Here is a 20,595-nt window from a genome sequence, read left to right on the forward strand (position 1 = left end):
TATTAATAAGTGTTCAGCACAATATGATGCAGGACAATTGAAAAATAACCATTTGCTTATGTGACTTATAAATGACTGTTTACACTTTCTGAAAGATTATTTTAGTCATTGATGATGCATGTATGCAATAAAGGCATATACTGTTAATAAAAAAATAGAAGTCAAGTACCACTTACCGAAAGTTTTCCTGGTTTGATTGTGACCAAGGACCTTTGCTGCATGTCATACCACTCTTTCTGTAGTCACCTGTCCACACTGTATCTGTATCTGTATCTACACTGTCAGAACTGTCAATAAACGACAAATGCAACAAAAATCATCCTTAAAAAAACAGAATGCAAACAATACAACCAACAGCTGAGGAAAGCAAATGCTGATATATATACATATATGTCCCAAGGGGGATTCTTTTTTCCACTCACATTACATACACACACTGTATAGAGGAGATGAATGAAGGGGCTGCCACACATGCTACATCACATTCCTTGCTTAAGGGCACCTCGGCAATGCCCAGAACATGAACTAGCATTCTCCAACTATTAGCCACATCATATTTTTTTGGGTTCGAGTGGGACTTGAACCGGCAAACTTCGAGTCCCCGAGCCAAGTCCCCAGGAACTGAGCTATTGCCACCCCACAACTGTGTAATTGCTAAACTGTTTGAGAAAAAAGCATGTAGAATAAACACAAATTTCACTATTTTTGTACACCAAAGAGATGATACTTCTATGAGTCAAATCACACAGACAAAAAGGAATGCTGCCCGTTAAGTCAATAGTGCATTGAAAATCAGGGCCGGAAATAACAATTAAGTTCATGAAGCAAATACACCTAATATCTTCTTGACTAATCGATCATCATTTTCTAAAGAAAATGACGGAATATTATAACTTGCTTGACATCTTACAATGTCTTGTTTAATCTGTCCGAAAAGCCAAAGATATCTATCATATCACATAGAGGCTTGCAGGTTTGAGAAGCAGAAAGACAAAAGAACGTTCCAAATAATAGCTTGACAATGACCAACTCGATGAATTGAATTGTCAAAATAGTTACAGATCAATCATCAGCTGATTTATCAATTGATCAAGTAATCGTTTTGGCTCCAGCCGATAATCAACTCAAACAGAAGTCATCATGCAGTGTGTCTAATTGACATTGTGTGCAGGCAGCTTTCAGACTCTCTCGCCAAACCAACAAGCAGGTCCGTCTGCTTTCTTATTCATAATTTCTTACGGTTATATGTAGTTGTTCTTGTTTTAAGATGACAGGAGATGAACAGCCTCGCTTTTCCATCACACTGATGCACTTATTAATGATCCAAATCAATTGTTATACTTTCTTCAACAGCTCAATGAGGAAATCTCAACAACAGAGGAAAGACAGACGTACAGAGAGCGGTGGAGGACAGAGGGGGACAGAGGGGGAGCAGATGATTGTAAGGACAGGGAGAAATTGAATTCTCAGCTACTTTGGTGAACAAGGAGACACTGACTGACACTCATGAGTTAAATGCTAATTGAAGGCAGCAGAGGTTTGGATGTGAGCTCTGAGAGCACAGCCTGAATTGCACACAGCCTTGGACTGAGAAAACCACAATAAAAGGAGCTAAAAGCAGTGTGTGTACTCTCGCAAGTAGTGGGTATGTGGACACTCTTTTTTTCTGTAAACAGAGAAAAAGAGATGGGTTCCATTTCTGTTCATACATAGATAACAGACACTGGCAATATCAATCAACCGATCAGTATCAAGATAACTGAATCTCAACTAATCAAATACATTCAAGTAAATGAGTAGGTAATTTGTTATTTGGCTTGGGAGATAATGTGTGTGGTTAATATGATAAATGAGTATGAGAAAGGGCAGATGTTTAGGTAAAATTAAAATTTCAGCATTTGTTGGGACAAGGACAAAGATCGAGATAAAATGAGATGAGATAAGTAATCTAATAATTTCCTATAGAGGGAAACTCAAAACACATTGTTCTCTACAGATACTTTTGTATATTTATTTATGTCTCGTGTGTATGAATTCAGCCTTATGACTACTATACTTTATTTCACATTGCATTAAATGTTGTATTATTGATTTGTCTGCCACTGGCCAGCACAAAGGAGTACAGGCACAGTGATGTAAAACTTTCTGAGGTTTCTTAAGGTTAAAGTTGAGGTACTTGAAAATAGTTATAAACCTTGGAGCAGGTGGAATGTTTTGTTCAAGTATGTGTTCCAAGATCTATAAAGTGCAACAACACCTTTCTATCGATTGCACTGGGGTGCCTGATATTTAGCAGGTCAGACTGTAAAAAAAATCTTCTTCTTATTTGGACTGTTATCTTTGAGAGTTTCCTTTGCCAGGATGTAACACACGCACACACGTACAAAGGCCTATTGGTGTCTTGTTACAGCCAATGTCAACACTTAGCACAACTGTTTGTTTGTCAGGGTCTTCACTTTAAAGCCCATCCAATGAGCCTTCGCGGAACTGTGTTGCATGTCCTTGATTTATAGGTGGCCCTGTGTTCATTCAATAAGCATGAAATAAGTTTAAAATCTAATTCACTGTTCTGTATTCTGCTGCTGTATTAGGGACAAATCTGTATTATTTCTTATCACGCAAGAAACCAGGTTACTGAGAGGAATTAGGTTACAGCGGATAAAGTAACATGTACAGTGGGGTCCAGAATGTAGAAAATCCCTAGAACTAACCAGAAATTTGAGGTTTCAGAAAGATAAAAATCAAATAAAATTAGATTTTTCTTAGTGGGGCTCTCTCAGGGTCAAATCATGTCTAAAAAAGGTTTCTAAGAGGGCAGTGCATGAAACTATAACATTTTTTACACAAACTAGATCAGTTGCATTTTTCAAAGATTTGTTAAGTTGATAATGTCAATGGGACTGAAACAAAATGTACGATATTTAAAACAAATGCAAAATAACACAATCTTGACCTTAAATCTTCAATATGGTTACTGACTTTAGATTTCTAGACTCCTCTTTCTTCATCAGGTATATGGGATTGTCAAATGTCTAGTACAGCCTTGAAGCCCTGAAGGCTGACCAGCACAGATCAATTCGCAATCTGTTAGGCGTGCCTCTGACAACCTTGTTCTCCTGCGATGTACACGCATTTTTTCTGTGATCCCTAAAATGTGCTTATTAATCAGTTATGAGAAGATATATCACAGAGGCAGGATATTTTACGGTAAAATGTCAAAAATAGTGACAGTTACTTTAAACTTTATTGTCCAAAACCACATAAGTGCATTGAAACATTTAAACTTCAATGGGGATTTAATCATTATAACTCTTTTCAAGCATCATAATCTCCCTTTTTTTACGCATATCGGATAAGCTACACAGATAATTATATATCTGTGATAAGCCAATATTGGACAATAATATCAGTCAACCAACATAGCGGTTAGGCTCAATAAGGTAGTTATTTTGTGAGCTGAAGGATGAAATGGAAACAGAAGTTAAGTGAATCACATGAAGAATCAGAGGGAAGAGAAGGTTGCTCTAAGAGGAGGATGAGAGCTGAGGAAGAAGTGAAGGGATTTCTAAGATTTCTCTGTTTACATGATGACCTAGGATAATGTCTTATCAGTTGTCATTTCCTATGAAGTGCAGTTATTCTTTTTCAATGTCGGGGCCACAAAAGAAAGATGGCTATTGTATACCTTTGTCATACTCACAGGCCATAATAAAGGCCTACACAATCTTAAAGGATATAACACTCTATAAAATTCTCTCTCCAAGCCATTCACATAGAAAGAATGACACAATTGTGTGGCATGTGGATAAAGAATGGGCAGATTTTTTATTAGCAGACTGAGCAAACTTTTTTCAACAATAGTAAATGATTAGAAAATATCAAATGTGGCAAACACAGTATAGTACTAATTTTCCTAATAACAGTACAGACACATGTGTTTAGTCCTCAATTCAGTCATGTGCATATTGGACCACAATTGACTAGTGAGAATGTGACATGCATAACAACACATCTTGGAGTCAAACTTAGTGAGGAAACTTTACCTCCTTCAGAACATCAATCTAAAAACAGCCTCTTGGTGTCAAACTCTGCAAATACATAATTTTTCACAGTGAAGGCCAAACATCCAAGTGAAGGGAGAATAAGAAGCACTATTTTATGAGTGAAAGGAGACATTAAAAAGATTTTTAGTTTCACCTCCTTCATTCACCGGATGAGACAATATGTACAGTAGCTGTGAGACCAGTTACCAGGTTATTAGGTACACCTTGCTAAAACTGATACAATCTAATTAAATAAATCCTGTCTTCATGAAGGTTGAAATTTTTGTTTTTTGAAATTTACGGAGAGTTTAGAGGTTGCAGTTTGTGATGCTGCTCAAGTGTACTGGATGATGCAGAGAGAGTCCTGTAACCTTAATATATTTATATAAATGGGGTCGACAGAATAATGATACCTGCCTGTATTATGCAATACAACTGACATGTCACACACTAGATAGGCTTGCATTTAAAACCTGCATTACACCAAATAAAATTTACGAGGATCCTTAAATATCATAGAAGTGTCACTGAGGCTGTGACACTGCAAAGTCATGCAAAAAAGTTCTATAAATGCCATCTGCTAATTTTGTGTCTAATCTTGCTGTTCACTGTGTTTGATCAGAATCCAGTCATTATGGTTTGTGTCATGTTACACTTCCCTGCCATGTGCCCCCCATGTGAACAGCAAGCAGCTCTGTCAATTTAGCTTTGATGCAATCAATGAAATTGAAAACAATCAATTCAAATCAGTGGCCTCTAGGTGGATTTATCATATGAAAAATGGGAGTCACCCACTGCTTTTACCAATTAAAAGGTTATATTGAAAGTTATGTGGATTGGTCCTTGTAAAGTACCTTTCGACTTCAACGTGAACTTGAACATTAAATACAATGTGCTAATGCAATCTAACAAAGCACATAAAGACATAAACATAAGACACACAGTCCCTCTCAGGTATTAATAGCAAGCTACCCGACTGTGTCCTTTCCACCACAGCACATGCAAAGTGTTTTAACACTTGTAGAAATTTGTATGAAGTGTTTCCCTGAAAAGAAGCTGCATGCCAGCTGAAAACCAGCCAGAATTTTAACCACAGTTGCTGCCTCAACATTACTCCCTCAATAGCAGATTTGCTCACCCTTGGATTTGCTAAACTGTCACCTGCCCTCTACAAGAACCTGATCCTATGTTTAGCTGCTTGAACGTCTTCGCCAGACTGAAAGACTGATTATTTTTTTACATTTTAGCCTGCACATTTCCGTGGTATCTCCGGGGCAGTGAACGTGAGATAAAATGGGGTCTTAACTGTGGTAACTTTGTTGTGTTATTCAAATGGGGGCAGTGTAAACCATTGAAAGACCAGTTAAGTGAGGAGCGAACCTAGAGGTCTACAAACATGTTACCATTAGAGTTACACCATCAAAATGCAGGAAGTGGCTCTGTAATTCTCTGTTTATTTTTATGTTTATCCGTCCTTCATGCACAATTACTGCAGAAACTGAATATGGTTTATCTCATTATGTTTACCATTTAAACTGGTCACTGACAGCACTTAAATACATTTAAAATTGGCCTATCAGTGATCTTTTATTAAGTGTCAAATTTTGACTTTGTGTGGAAATTTGGACTTGCAACATAGCTGTCTAATTTTTGAGGGTAATGGTTTGGGTCGCACAAATGCCTCAGTGTTGCCATGTAGAATCACTGCAATGCAGTAATAGCACACCTTGAGCAGTACACAAAGTCCACAGATTGTATGTGGGGAGACAGCAGGGGTCGAGTACTGCCAGGCTAATTAGTTTTCTAGCAAAGTAATAATGAGACGTTTTCCAGCGTCGGGTGCAGGGCTGTGGCCTTAATATCGGAGAGACGTGATTTTTTTTCCCTTCCATCTCCATTACTAATTTTCCTTCACAGCGCTTAAATTGTATATAGACTTTTCCTGTATTCCTCTATGTGCTGTTTAGTCAAAACTATGTCAAAGGACATGAAAAGGGACACTGCAATATGTATAGTAAATCATAATAACATAATAGCGCCGACAAGGACACGAGAGAAGTGAAACCAATTTCCACTCCATATAGGCGCAGACGTTAGGGCAAGCATTCAGTCACATTGAATTTCAGAGAGAGATGGCAAAGGGTCAGGAATAGAGGGTGTTTGCGCCTAAACATATGGTCTCATGTTGAGAGCCCTGCAACAAACATGCAAGGGCAAATTTACACACACACACACACACACACACACACACAGAAAAATAAGAAGTGTACAGTACTGAGCAGAGCTGGAATCGATTGAAAAACAAGTAGAAATGTTTACTTTTCTAATGGAGGAGCTCGTCTCAGGGCCATGCAGCTCTCACTGCTGTGCTAATTACAACCTTATTAGCCTGGAAGGACTCAGGTGCTGCAGAATCCTTCAGTGAGGGACATCTGTGGCTGACAGTGCCTGGAAGGCCATGTGATCCAGCCTCAATGGCTAATGAACAAACACAAGGATTTTCTCTCAGATTCATTATCGTCACAATGAATGAATTCCAAGTCCTTTTGCTTGTCGTTCTCAGCATATTATCTTCCCATCAGCCTGTCAATCACCCTCAGCCCACAAACAAACCCCTATCTGCTGACACAAACATAGATGCATGGCATCAAACGCACACAAGCGCAGATTCACCCAAACAGGCACAAAAGGCACACACACTCACACACACAAAATCAGATCAGCTAATTAAGATGTGGCGGCTGAGTGGGAAGTAAACTCAAACAGGGCCGGACAGATGTCTCACTCTGGTGACTTCAAAAGGGAAATAAAGAACACCGGGCCATGTAATGTGATTTAGATATAATGCTTCCAGGTCAGGGGTGATGGCTAGACCGCTGGGCAGTGGGAGAGCAGTTGACAGGCGTGTAACTAACCATGACGGATGGGAATTCAATGGACTGCCTACACTACACACTCTGAGCTAGATGGGAACAAATTATGTGGCTGACCACCTTGTCGGCCACGGCAGAGGAGAAGATTCATTTGGTCCCCGAGTATTTTTTTGACACATGTACGGGCTGTAATCAAGTCAGCCGAGAAGGCATTCTGATGGAAATCTTCCTCTCTGATCCTGCAATAGTAACGTCCAGTCACAACACAATGATATGAAGATAAATGAGAAAAAGATGTGCTGCTGTTCTTCGTGCATTCAAAGTGTGTGAGGATGATGAGGCAGCAGTTTCCACTAGTGAGTTGAACACTGAACTCTGTTCAAGTCAAATTGAAATGACAGCTAATTTTTTACAGAGAAATCAGTAGATATCCTTTAAGGATTTCCCGATCCAATGTGCAGGATTGCGATCGGGCCGATATTTTCCACTGATCGGGGATCGGCAATTTTGAACCTAACCCTAACCCGCCGATTTTTTTTTTTTTACGTCAGAGCACAATTTGTGGCAGAACTCAGATGTGCACATTACGTTACTCTGGCAAACCTGTAGATAAAATATCTGCACTGTGGAAATAACTTCAATTAGAAAGCGAAAGCAGTCCAAAGGCGACTTGTAACATCTGCAATAAGACTGTTTCATGAGGGGGTAACAAAAGAGCTGCTTTCAATACTACTCATTTGGTACGATAAAATATGACAGAGAAGGTAATTAAATCAATCGCTCTGGATAAACAGCTCATCTCTGTGGTAGAGGATCAGGGTTTTCTTCGACACCTGGAGTTTTTGAATCCCCGGTATGCCCTACCATCTCGGCATTACATTACATTTACTCCACTTCAGAGTTGTAACGTGCCGGTATGCGCACTATTTTCGTGGGCCAGCAAAGCATGTAAAACAGGCAACCGAGGGGATGCTGAACACGTCCACATCATTTTACGTGACAACATAAGGTATATAAAAAAAGCAATGGATGATATGGAGGTACCAAGTGTGGGCTGCGTCGCGTACACACTTCAGCTGGCTGTACACGAGGGTCTTCTGTCACAGTGCAGCGTCACAGACTCACTTGCTAACACAAGGAAGGTGGTAGGCAAATGTTGCATAGCATATGCAGAATAAGAAAGAGCCAGATGAGTATATACTTTTTTTCAACAAATGAAAAAAACCTATTAAGGAACAGCTTGGATGCAGGTATTTTTTTTCTTAATGAAGCTGTATTGTGCAGGAAAATATTAGTTAAGGCCAAGTATCGGATCGGGGCTCGATATCGGCATTTATTAAATATTAAAGAGCTCGGATCGGGGTAAAAAAAACCTGATTGGGACGTCCCTAATATCCTTGTTTTTTCTTTAGACCTGCACTCATTTAATTACAACTTCTCCTAACTTGATTGTTCCAATATCTGTGTGAGGAGGCAAAAAAACAGATTGTTGCAACAATTTAATTTAAATGGGGTTGGTATTAGTCGTTTGTGAGCCTCGTGATTTGATCATGCTGCATGTTACTGTTGGATCAACATACAGAGCACTGACACAAAACTAGACTCATGAAACATACACACTAGAGTTGCCGCAACAAATTTTATTTTGAAGTAGGCTTGTCACTGGAAAAAATGCAATACATTCAGTTAGGTTAGCTCTTAATGGGATTTCTTTCTCTGCAAGTGTTAAGGAGGAACTTGACCAATACGTGGAGTGCTAAAATAATGGTTAATGACTGACGTGATGTCCATGATAATAACAATAAAAAAGAGCATTTGTCCGATATGCATAATCAAACTGTGCACAATCGTGCACACAATGAAATGGCTATCACAACAGCAGAAACAAAATTAGAAATATCGAAACAGCAACCACAACTATAAAGTGGGAGAAATGGAACAAGAAGAACAAGTTGCATGTGACAGGCTGCACACCTTGAACTTTCTCAATGAGGTAAGCAAGGTTACTCTCATCACGTTATAAGTAAAATGTGACTACTGCTTAAGGAGGATGGATGGCATTTCCCTTCAGATCACCTGCTGCTCTTCACACTAGGTAGAGCCTCCTCCTTTGGATAATGAAGGACATTCACATACATGCACTGATGGTGCATGTTGGAGAGTTGGTAAGGTATAAAGTAATGCTAGGCAGTCCAACTTGCAAATTAGTAAGCTAGTTAGCTATCTTAGCTAATTCCACTTCCCACAAGAACTACATTTGCAGTGAGTCCTCCCAAATGTTTAAGATTGTAAAGACATCTTTCATGGGTACTGATAGACAACCAGTGCAGTACTGCAATGTGAACGGCCCATCCACAAGCTTGATGTTCCCACAAATATATCCACAAATGATGTTATCCTCCTTTGAAAATTGGATCATTATTCAGAATGGATACAGTACCTTTGTACTTAATATTTTCTGTAACAAAATATGTGGAGAAAATATTGGTGACAATTTATGTTATCATTTTGTCATGATACTGAACAATAAAGCTGTTAAACCAGGATATAAATAAACTATTTTGCACATTGTAATAATCATCTCCTGCAGGCTGCCAGTATGAAAAAAAATTGGGAATCCTCCGGTTGTAGAGAAAAGCAAAAGACAAAGGCAGCTCAAGAGAAATCAGAGGCGAGTGTGTAAGTGTTGGGGCGCTGAGATGAGCGATTAAAATACACAGAGAGCATGCAGACAGTGAGGACGACGTGAGAGAGGGAATTAAGGCGATGAAGGGTTAAAACATTTCGCCTATTATGCTCTCACTCTTTCGTACAGTCTGAGAAATTAATAGGAGAAATTAGCAAAGCAATTACCACTTTTAATTGGACTAATTCTTCTGGTCCTGTCACGGGTGCATCCAGAGGTACACTTTTAAACCTGCTCGTACATGTCTTTCTCACCCTTTCACAAACACTATTATTAATTCCACAAATTTCTGTGGACCTCTTTTAGCCTTTGACACCCGAGCCATCGAGGGTGAACTGCTGACAGCTTCCACTAGATTATTATCTCCTGTTAGTATCTCTCTATCTCTCCCTTACGCAGATGCACTACGCTCTCTATCCCTCTTTGCCCCTTCACTTCTTCTCTTATTCTTGAAGGAAGGAAACAATGGCACAGTCATTTGTGAGAATGGAGGATGGTTGCAATTAACAAATGAGCTTTAATGTCGTGCGCAAAAAAATCTTTTGGACAAACAGCCCCGTCAATGCAGCCTCGTTGTCAGTAATGTTTGTCCTTTAAATTTTGACTAAGTCTTCCAGTCACTTATTTGTGTGTTTTAGCTGATTTTAAAGTGGCACTACAAATTATATTTCTGCATTGTATGTAATCACATAGATTGTTGTTGACGCATTATATTAATACCATTGAAAAAATAACTTTTGCTGCTTACTCTTAACTAACCCTAACCCTAAATAGCCGTAACTGTGATACATTGACAGCTGAAACAGGGTTCTCTGTTCACCTTCAAGCAGTATAAATCAGTACTGAATCAGGTGCTTCTCAGTTCAAGGACAGGAAAATCCTTGGGAAAATAAGTGACTGGAGTACAATGATTTGCTGCTTTTAATTGTTCAAACAGTATACAACAACAGTTGTTGGGGCAGCTATTGCATTCCATGGACTCACTGCCTGCAGGGCCAGCTGCAGCACTAGGTCCGGGAGGTGCAGACCTAGTCAAACTGGACACAATTAGAAGAAGAAGGAGGGGGAGAAGGAGTAGAAGTAGAAGGAAGTAGAAGTAGAAGTAGAAGTAGAAGTAGAAGAAGAAGAAGTAGAAGAAGAAGAAGAAGAAGAAGAAGAAGAAGAAGAAGAAGAAGAAGAAGAAGAAGAAGAAGAAAAGAAATCATCATTGGTGTGGACTTATTTTTTATAGTTACAAAGGAAGGCTAAATGATTGCAATTTGCAAGACATGCTCAAGGGTTCTTCTTTACGAAAATATTAAAATGTGAAATGATCAGTTATCAGCCATGAGTAGTGCATCTCTAGCTGTAGCCTGGGACCCCAAAGACGTTAGAATGGTCAGCTGATGGTGTTTCCTCCTCCAAGCTTCCAGTACTGTAGAGAATCTTCAGAGTAAACACAACATGAAGCATGTTGAAAAAGGCCCAGCGTTCTTTCCATTTTCACTAAAACACTAAAAGCAAAGTCATCTTCACGAGTTCTTTCCTGACTACCACCCTTCATCAAAGTGAATAATAGATCTGGCAACTGCAAAGAATACTCTTATAATTAATATTAAAAAAGGCTGACCTTACCACTGTTGTCACATCAGAAGGGAAATAACAAAAAGCACACAGTGTTACAGTGAGTAGTAGACAGTCAGTGGCCACTTTGTTAGCTAGACACGTACAATGTACCCAATAAAGAGTTTGAAGTACAACACAGGCTAATCACATATGCTATACCTGTTTGGTGTTGTGGTGGTGATATCATGGAGTGAAATCAGACGCTAAACTACAAATGAAAACCTACGCCGTCGGGATCGATATTTCAACTCCTGTCACGTATAAATCCAGCTGAATTCTTGTTAACACAAACTGTGACATACAAGTTGGAGAGATTTTAGTGGGTGTACGACAAAAAGCCAATGATTTCATTGTTTAATTTGACGAAAAAATTGACCACCGACAGAAAAGGACTGCTCTGTCCTCCGCAATGTCAGGAGAGACTCGCTTACTGTTGCTCAACGCTGTCTAAGTGATGTATTGATTAGATTGATCCCTGTGTTTCACTTGAGATGGAGTCGAACTGTATTTTTCACACAGGGAGCAGAGACGGGAACATCTGTTGCCCCTGATAGCTTTGACTTATTTGACTTTTCCTGACACAGAAAGATGGGTGCCTGCTTTGAAGCCTCTTAGATACGTTAACCTCGGCCCAGCAGCAGCGAGTCCCTCAGGGGCCACTCACAGAATGTCCTGCCCTGATGGGCTGATGGGAATCAGAGGAAATCAATAAGCAATGATAGACTTCTGCTGTCCACTCAGCTAATCCGGTTAGTGATAGCTGTGGGTTTAATCGAATGGTTGCACACACTACAGCCGCTCAGACAAGTGTATGTTCGCACACACACACACACCTCCAAGTACACTTAACCCCATAACATTCTTATGGATAAGATCTGCAGATCTTCCACACACACTCTACACTGTCATTTTGTTGAGACAAGCAGCAATTTGAGAGACAATTCATTCAGCGGTTTGAGCAGAATCCGTCAATTTAATAAATCCTTTGCTCATAGTCCAAGTTGGACTAGATTGCAGGAACATTTTCATTGGAGCTGAAGACGTGGAATAAAGACACATTTTGTCCCAGTGATCGTTCGATAAAGGATCTCTTTTTTGATATGGAGATCAGTACAACGCATGGCAGCGTATGGGAAGCCGAGCAGAGTCGGACTTCCTTTGACAAAGACGATCTCTCCACACGCCGTATACATTTCAAAGTGACATAAACCCTGATAACTACACTCAATACAGGAGCCACACATATGTTGCAAAGTATTCCTGGGTTAATACTTTAACCCCCTTTCCTTCCCATGAGTGAATAGATATTATAAAAGCAGGCCCCAGTGGCACATGTTTAAAGGTACATTAAGAGAGCACATCAATTGTAGATGACATAATCCCCGGCCCTCTTTTCAGTCGCACTCTCACTTCCTTAATCTCTCCGTTCTTTAACCCTCATCTTCTAAGAGGCTGAAAGCTCCCTTCATCTTCTCCTCAAGCTAGCAGAGAAACCGCAAGCTGCCCGGGGAGAGAGGAGAAGAAGAGGTATTACTGAAGTCTGATTAAATTAACACTGTGATGCAGATTTCTTGCCTTCTCCTCTCTCTTCTCGCCTCATCCGACCGCGTGGCGTCTTTGAAAATCAGATGAACTTGTTACATGAGGGTTCGCACATGTATAATGTGTGTGCTTGTGTGTGTGTGTGTGTGTGTGTGCTTTTTTTAATTAATTACTCTCGCCTGTGTCATTAGCAGGATCCATGACTTGGGATCCTGATTTGCATTGGTCTCTTTGATAAATAAATAAATACAAGATAATGGGAGCTAATAAAAGACAGGGACGTTCTTCTCTCCACCTCATCCACCTCCCCCTCCTCCAACCCTCTGTAACCTCCAGCCTCGCCCCGGCTCTCCACGAGGCAGAAAGCGGAACCGTCCCCTGTAGAAGTGCTTTAATTACAAGGTTCCTACATCCAAACAACAAGAGGTTTACATAACTCCCGCACGAGCTGCTCAGTATTCAGAAACTATTCTTGCCATCCCCGTCTCCCCTCTCTAATACAAATGGCGTACAACAATGTGTGAGCTCCCACACTGCACAGTCTATAAGTTAAAATTAAGAAAAGTTCACTTTGCTTAACCTTAGGTCCAATGTACCTCTTTACATGTAAATCCAAGCTCCGACACTGATTAAACTCCATCTATGTGGAGCTAATTAATCACTTCCATTGTGTCTAATATTGTCATAAGAAAGGTGCTTAGTTGACACTCTAATTCATAGGAAATGGCAGCCCTCATAGTGTGATCGGTACAATATGTCAACAGGAGCAAGAAATAGAATCAGGCTGTACAGAGAGTATTAATTATATTCAATATAGTCATTAACCAAGACAATATATATATGAGGATGACGCTATAAGAAGAGCTGACATGAAATATCATTTGACATTAAAGATCATAGTTAGGTCAAAAGAAGTGATTTTTCCCCTTGTGCACAAATGAGCAGGATACTGTCAGTCACAAATGTGGTAATGTGTGCTACAAACATGCAACAGACTGAGAATAATGCACCCATCCTCCACCTCTCAGAATTTTTCAGAATCTCCTTATATCACATTTGATCCTAATTTATCAAAATAAAATTGGCCGCGGTATGGAAATTGTGCAATTTTATTACTTCTGGCCATTCAGTGCCTGAACCAGCACCATTGTCCTGCTTCTTCTTCATTGACCCCATCCTGCCTCCGCCCATCTGCTCCAACAAGGTGATGTTTATCTCCAGCAGGAGGAAATTAAAGCCTTGCTTCATGAGCTGCAGATATGCAAATCGTACACGGTGCAAATAGATTGCAGAGCTCGTGCGGCGGACGGTGTGTATTTGGCCGCCCCATTGGGGCCCGCTGATTTGAAATCCAAATCAAGACACGTGGAAGACACACATGTGGCTTCCTCGAGAAATCCGGACTATGAGATATTAAGGAAAATAAATAAAGAGGAGAGGATGGGGAATTAATGGTGGATCCTAAAAATTAGAATTATTTATTCAGCTTGTGGTAGATATGGTTTAATAACTCTTGTTGGACCACAGGTGAAGGCTTATCTGGAGCGCTGACACACGCAGCATGGAAATAAGTTTCTCTGATATCACCATTACATGGGATATGTATTTTCTTGAACTCGCAAAATTGGAAAGTAATAGTGGTCATGCAAAATGCCTCGCAGTTGTCGAGTATGTAATTTTGATATGCATTAGTGTTATTGTCAGGCGGGGTGTATGGGCTGTTTCCCTGTGTGATTGCGGGTCTGGCTTGTATTGTGGGAGGGAAGCAGACAGGAGAAAATAGTATTAAACCTGTCCTTGCCATTCCAATCTGTCTGCATGTTTCTCTTTATCATTCTGCAGTTTCTATCCACTTACGCTATAATTAAGTTTCCTGACCCCTGCCTTGCTGCCTTAACTAGGCATTGGAAAATATACAGCCACTGCAGATCTCTTAGCCTGATGTGCTCTCTCTCTCCCTCTCTCCTCCTCCCTCCCCTCCCGCCTCCCCTCTCTCTCGTCTCCGTCCCCGTTTCTGAAAATCTCTCTCTCTCCCACCATCTCTCTCCCTTTCTTTCTTTCTCTGAGTCTCCATGGCACTGTAATGGAATAAGAATTATTAATCGAGTAATTGTGTGGAACACATTAGTTTGCATTGAATTTCTCTCTCTCATTTTCGATGCTTGATTATCGGGCTGTTGGGCAGACTCGACCCCCGCCCCCCCTCCTCCCTTCACCTCTCTACCCACCATACTCCAAACACATAACACATGCCCACGCACACACACGTCCACCGTTCTGGATCACACTTCCCTAAATGGCATAATCTGCACCCGTTTCCCTTGTGCGCGCATGCAAACTGACATTCACGCAGTAGGTTAGAGTGTTTGTTTGCATCACACCTGATGCTTGGTGTGTGTGTGTGTGTGTGTGTGTGTGTGTGTGTGTGTGTGTGAAATGGTGGAGGAAAAGGGAGATTTTTTTTTTTTTTTGCAGTGTCCCTTTAACCTCCAACATGTTTGATTTAAAATAAGCCAGGCACACAGAAAATAACCTCCAGCATATGTTCAAACATGACTTACAAAAATAGAAAAAAAAAAAAAAAAAAACACATCAGAGACAGACGCACTGGCAGTGACATTCATCATAAAAAATCCCTCTTCAATCATAATTAGTCTAATTAATTTAAATCAGTGTTGGATGCCTATCTAAATACAGTGACAACACAAAATGAACATCCACCCTGCAGCACATAGCCTCAGCCTATACGTTCCCATAGTGAAACACACCCTCGTAGGATTAGAGCGGAAGAATAGGGGGATTATTATTTCATGACCTTTCAATCCGCTGCCTGTCAGGTTGAACTAAAGCCATATATGCTGCTGGAGGACTAATCTCCTTCTCCCTTTGTGTCCGCAAGGGATGTGTCATTTCTTTATCCCCTCTATACAGATTTACTCCATAAAATAAACTTCCTAGCCTGATCTGATAAGAAGCCATCTCCTTACCGGGATAAGGCTGTGGGTGCCTCGTCTCCCTGCTTCCCCGTTAGCCGTATTTTTGGGTGTCAGATAACTCAGACGGGGATGGGAACAGTCAGGAAATGCCACTTTGTCTGTCTGGGAGCAGGTGACAACAAAAACGACAGTGACTCTGATTAGAAAACACCCTCCTTCTCATACTCCCCCCCCCCCCCTCACCACCACCACCATCACCACCATCACCATCATTCTCTCTTTGCGAAAACCAACAAAATCACATATTATCAACACTTGCCAGGTAGTGTATTAAACACAAATAAATGGATATGTGCGGTCTCACGTACAGACATGCAAGACTTGCAGCATCACAGACGCACCTTCACGTGTGCTGCTTTTGTTATCAGACCATCTTAATTACTGGTAAGTCATCACTGCTCCAGCTGTCAGTGCGATCGAGCCCGAGCCATGATCCACTGATCTGTCCGCTGCTCTCCTGTCTCCCGTCTGTGTGGGTGTTTTACTATTTAATGGACATGACTCATATTTTAGCTGCCTCCTCAGACTGTTTGGCTGGATATTAGATTTGAGGCACATAAATATTTCAGGCATTTTTATGGAGGTGTAGACTCCCCTGTTGACTAAAGGTCACAGCCTACAGGTGGCAGAAATGAGCATTATGGATTGAAGGCAAGTGAAAAACCTAATTTAGACTGCTCAGCTTTAACTGCTGAAAAGGTGCTTGTTGCTGTTGCATCTAAAGGTTGTTTTTTTTTTTTTTTTTTTTTCTTTTACTGATTTTGTGAGGTTATCTTTTAAATTGCAACTGGGGGGGTCGACCATACCTAATCACCAACTACACAGATTCATTATTAGTCCACACTCCACAAAAAAAAAAAAAAAAAAAAAAAAATGCTCTTGAAAACAACAGAGGCAAACAGGTGGACCAAAAATAACATAAATGCTTGCAGAGGAAAAAAAGAAGAAGAAAAATTCATGTCATGCTGTGCAACAATCAGTAGCAGAGTCGATTTTCAAGCAATTAAATATGAAACAAGGGGTTTGAAAATAAATATTTATGTGGTTATTTTAAAAGGAGCAAACACACAAGTAAACTATGTTAATCCTGATCTAATCTAATCACAGATGCATTATTTCAATAATCCTATAAGAACTTTACAGTTTACTGATATTCGAGGTGATAATTATTATCATTTATTTTATTTTTTTTCGCTATTTGACAGGAGAATTTGCCTCCATGTCTCCGGGTCTCCTGTAAGAGAGTCTCTGGAGACCATTACCGCCACTCAAAATTTTACCAATTTCCCCCCAAGTGCAAGTGTAGCAGATCATTGAGAGCCGTACAGGCGCCGAATTGTCCTCCTTGCTCCGGACCTCTCGTCGCGGCCGGACCTTAAAGCACCTATTCATGCGCTCCTTTTGATTTCAGGGCCACTGTTCTCCTTCGCTTGTTTTCCTCACCTCCCAACTCTGCGCGGCATTATTGCTCTGATTGGCACGGCGCAACATTTCTGCTTGTCTGCAAAAACAGGATCCCTAACAGAGCCAGCGACGTCGTTTTTTTCTTTCTTTTTTCATCCACCACTCCGACACAATTGAAAAGCAGGCGGATTTTCGGAAAGCAGTGGCTATTTACGCGCACACTGTATCGCACCAAATTGCTTAAAAAAGAAAAATAAGCGAGCCTGAAGGAATAAAAAAAAAACTCCAGACTATCATAAAAGAGACAAAAATGTCTCTTTTTAAAATGTCAGAGTTAGCGTGATAAGAATCTGAGGATGCAGGGAGGACTTTGGTAAGAAGTGACTAATTACCCTGTGGACCGTCCTGATAGTGGAGAATAATTAGATTCGCACAAAAGACCCTAAACCAGCATCTGAATAACAAGAGCAACATTTTCAATGGAAAATTTAATTTGATTTGGTTGCGAGTTCCCTCCGTGCACTCGAATGGGAAAGTGAGAGAAGAGCATTATAGGGACAAATAAAATAAAATAATAATACAAAAAAAAAAAAAAAAAAACGTCTTCCCGGGACGGTTTCATGCCTGATTTGGTTGGAAAAAAGCTGACAAAACCCCTCGGTAATCAAAAGACGGCCTGCACACGGTACACTTTATATTCACAATTAGAGAGCGATTAGATATTGACTAAACATGGATTAAATTAAACAGCCTGGCTTGTTATAAAAGTTTTGTTAGCGTTTTTCTTCCCTTTTCTTTTAATAAGAAAATTGGTTCAGAATCTTAATTTTAGAAATTACATAAAACACTAAGTGTCTTTAATGGATATGAGATGAAAATTATTGAGCTGTAAAGCCAGCAAGGTGAGAAAAAAAATAAACAACTAAAAGTGTCATTTATGAAATAATACAGGAAGCATAGATATCAATTTGTATTAAAGGAAGAATTCAGATGATCTGAAGGCCACATAAAAAGCACATAGGCTCTACATTGGAGCTAAATGGTTTGAAACAACAACAAAAAAGACTCATTCTTGATTTCTGTTAATAGAAAATGCATCACTTAATAAAAACAAAACAGCCTCCAGGGGGGAAATTGAAACGTGGATAGTGAGGTAATAATAAAACAAAAACAGGGTGAAATTGATGACTATATCACACAAATTATTCTCTCATCATTGTGTAAAAGATCTGTGTGTTTGTTTGTTTGTTTTTTTAAACCCGCAGTCTGTATATACACAGGCACATATGCAAACTATGTAGGCCATACTACATGCAAATGGTGTAAGAGTGCTTTAGAAGATTAGAAGATAGACACCCGGCCCACAGTGGGCTGAGAGGAGTGGGCTCTCCTCCAAGACTGCGTCCTATCTCCTCAGGACTGGAAAAAGCATCCTAATCCTTTACCTTTCATAGTGATCTAAAGCCGATTTAAAACTGTCACTACCCTAGTTTGTGTTTATTTCATGTTCATCTGCAGCTCAAGGCGATACTCTGCACACCCACTTATGACATGAGCAAAAAGATGTGTTTGCGTGCGTGCGTGTGTGTGTGTGTGTGTGTGTGAGTGTGTGTGTGTGTGTCTGACTGAGGGAGACGGAGAGCCAGAGAATATAAAGAGAGAGAGCAGGGAAGGGTGCATGCAGCTTACTGACCAGGAGATGAGGGCATACCTGATGTGAGTGTGTGTGAGTGTGTGTGTGATCTGACCGTACTAATTGTTTGATTTTCTTTTCACGCGTGCACACTTTGACTCTCAGGCATCCACCTCTTATTTCATGTGTTGGCTAACAAAACCCAAGTAACTCAGCTTGAATTGCCTTGCAAAAATACAATCTCCCACACAAACAGATCAGTCCAGAAGACAGATGACCGAACCCAGTCTCCCACTTTTCTCTCTCTCACACACACACATATAGACACACGCAACGAGAGACACCATTGACCACTGAGCCGGCGGACCCATAGGCAGACCACCTTCCTCTCCTCACCCTCCTGCTCCTCAAGGCTTTACTGTATTATTCTGTAAGCAGCAAGAGCAGGGTATTGACAGAGCTAATCACTAGAGGCAAGGTCTCTCTCTCTCTCTCTCTCTCTCTCTCTCTCTCTCTCTCTCTCTCTCTTTCTCACACACACACACACACACACACACGCACAGACAGAATGATTGACACACAATGGCAGCGAATCTATGCAGTGCCCCCCTGTCTTGCTTTTTGCTTTCTCTCTCCCAGCTGAAAAGACAAGGGGGGAGGTTAGTGTGTGGTGTGTGAGCGTATGTGTGTGTGAGCGTACGTGTGTGTATGTGTGTGTGTGTGTGTGTGTGTGCGTGTGTGTTTGTGTGTGTGCGTGTTGGTGGTGGGAGGAAGAAGAGAAGGAGGAGAAAGGGGGGATTGCAAGGAGAGTGATGTCCAACAAACCAAGGCAGATCCAGAGGAGAAGTGAAGACGGCAAAAGATGAGCTTGTGACTAGCGTTGTTGCTATCCCAACTCCTAATCCCCCTTACAAACATATGCACACACACAAACACACACACTGACGCGCACACACTCTGTCAGGTACAGCAGCCAATCTGGAGAGAGTCTCAACCCCTCTCATATGAATATGATCCTGCGCTGGCTGAAGCCCAGCAAACCACTGATCCTGTTATCATCTCACCGGAGAGAAAGAGACAGCGAGAGAGGGAGAAAGAGAGGGAGGACGTGATGTACGTCCTCCAGCAGCACTTCGTCTACACATAACCCAACACACTACACTGAACTCCTCCATAGGGCTGAACCTAAAGGGACCTACTTCAGTAAAATTACATCTACTAGGGTGAAGCTCGGGTGTAAGGTTGGTGGTTCTATCCCCTCCCCTCTGTACACAACCTGCAAAAGAGCACATCAGCAATAGGGCGAACACGACTACATTTTCTGCTAAGGTTCAATGTTTAAACGAATAATTTCTGACCCTCTCACCGATTTGTTTGGAAAAACTGTTAAGATGGCGAGTACAATCTGCTTTCTTTGTCAGACATTCATAGCCAAAAAGCTAAATCCATCCTTACAAATCCGGACCATTCTCCCTTTAGGGAATTTGACGTTCTCCCCCCTTTTTGGAGTTTCACTTTTCTAAAACATCAGGTGCAACAGGTACAAGTTTTCATTCACCACACGTGCAATAAACACTCTGAAATGTAATGCATCACAACAGTGGCTCATGGCTACGCGCTCAGCTCAGCACTTTATCTCATCCCCGTTCTTATTGTTGCAGGTCGTCTCTCTTTTTTTTTTTTAAATCACACAGACCTTTAACTGTAAGTGTGAGAACACTTTTAATATTGTCACTTGTCCTATTATCTTGTTGTGTTTATATAATAAGTTATACGTTTTTATGCTGTTTTGCTACTCAGGTATATCCTATTG

The 20,595-nt window shown here is 40.7% G+C and overlaps 1 protein-coding gene across 6 annotated transcripts in view; it reads right to left on the reverse strand.

The window, feature by feature from the left end:
• Window positions 1–20,595, reverse strand: part of sox1a (SRY-box transcription factor 1a) — an 82,764-nt gene that overhangs the window by 31,850 nt on the left and 30,319 nt on the right. For 4 of the 6 annotated variants that reach the window (XR_003985386.1, XR_003985385.1, XR_003985389.1 and 1 more), the window contains one exon: window positions 15,737–15,847. The exons of 1 other annotated variant lie outside the window; for it this stretch is intronic. The gene's annotated coding sequence lies outside the window, so the exon portion shown is untranslated. The remainder of the gene's footprint in view (window positions 1–15,736; window positions 15,848–20,595) is intronic. One more of the 6 variants, XR_003985387.1, reaches the window with a different exon arrangement.

Source organism: Sparus aurata, chromosome 9 (assembly GCF_900880675.1).
Source record: "Sparus aurata chromosome 9, fSpaAur1.1, whole genome shotgun sequence".
NCBI lineage: Eukaryota > Metazoa > Chordata > Actinopteri > Spariformes > Sparidae > Sparus > Sparus aurata.